This window comes from Condylura cristata, unplaced genomic scaffold (assembly GCF_000260355.1).
Source record: "Condylura cristata isolate star-nosed mole 26May11 unplaced genomic scaffold, ConCri1.0 scaffold00028, whole genome shotgun sequence".
Classification (NCBI taxonomy): domain Eukaryota; kingdom Metazoa; phylum Chordata; class Mammalia; order Eulipotyphla; family Talpidae; genus Condylura; species Condylura cristata.
In genome coordinates, this window is record NW_004567129.1 from 16,259,973 (window position 1) to 16,261,078 (window position 1,106).

General features: G+C 56.5%; 1 protein-coding gene across 3 annotated transcripts in view; it reads right to left on the reverse strand.

The window, feature by feature from the left end:
- The window catches only part of CIRH1A (cirrhosis, autosomal recessive 1A (cirhin)), a 26,370-nt gene extending 25,327 nt beyond the window's left edge, over positions 1-1,043 (reverse strand). The window contains exons 1-2 of one of the 3 annotated variants that reach the window (XM_012730766.1): positions 982-1,043; positions 427-473 (exon numbers count right to left, since the gene is read on the reverse strand). The gene's annotated coding sequence lies outside the window, so the exon portion shown is untranslated. Of the gene's footprint in view, positions 1-426; positions 474-688; positions 708-981 lie in introns of those variants that run through there. The other 2 variants (XM_004690431.2, XM_012730768.1) reach the window with 2 other exon arrangements.
- Positions 1,044-1,106: the final 63 nt, after the last annotated feature.

Below are 1,106 nucleotides of genomic sequence, written 5' to 3' on the forward strand. Positions count from 1 at the left end.
CCAGAGGGGCAGGGGTGGTGAGAGGCTTCACCAGAGACAGAGTGGGGAGCAGAACAGGCAGATGGACTAAGTACACTGCTGAGGGGAGCAGCGGGGTGGGACAGGAGAGGTCCACCACGCCGTGAGCTGTGTGGATCACCTCTGGGGCAGGTGGGGATCGAACTTATGCCAAAGTGGCTTAAGCTTCTTAGTGCTGTGCTTTAACCCGCTGCAGACTCCTAACAATCTTAATTGCCAAAAGTGGTCCAGGAAAGAGGAGGCAAACTCAAACTTTTAGTTTCGTTTGCATGTGAATAAAAGGAGACATTTGGGGAATACCAGTAGCTGTATCGGAGCTGACACTGAAGTCCTCCTTTCTATTTTGTGTGTGTGAAGAGGAGGATAAACACCACAACTCTCTAGAAGCAAGAAATGTTGACAACCTACATCAGTCTCTCAAAGTCAGGTCCGCAGAACTCCTGCATCGAAATAATCTGGAAAAAAAAGTTTTTTTAAATGCAGGACTCTGGGTCCTAACTTATAGTTCGAACATTTTAATATGGGAGCCGCGGAATCTGCATTTTTGAAAGCACCTCTCCCTAACACCACTATGTCCTAAGTCTGCAAATCAGACATAGGGCTGGTGGGTCTGATGGGTCGGCAGAACCCGAGAGTCCCGCAAGAGAACTTGGTCTGGCATGTCACCTACCCCTCCTCTCTGCCGCAGCACACAGAGAGTGAGGGTAGGGGCCGACTCCGGTTCGCCCCTCCAGCATCTCCCTTCCAGGAAATGAACCGGGTGCGTTCGGCCCAGCCCAGCTAAGACAGCGTCTAGCGCGCGAGGTTCTCGCCGGCCCTTCCCTCTCGGGTGTCTATTGCGTTACCGTCACCGGTCCTCGGCCCAGGGGGATATGGAGTTCCTCCGGGTGTGGGCCTCTGGCAGGCCGCACTCTCAAACTCCCCTCTCCCACCACCACGTCCCACACCCCTTCCCCAACTCACCCGCTGAAGGGCGCCGGCTTCTCTCCGCCCCGGCCCCACGTGCGCGCGCGCTCGCGTCTCTGCCCCGGAAGTGCTCGCGGCGCAAGGCCGGAAGTGCGCAGGCAGTGCTCGCGGCGGCGGCGACG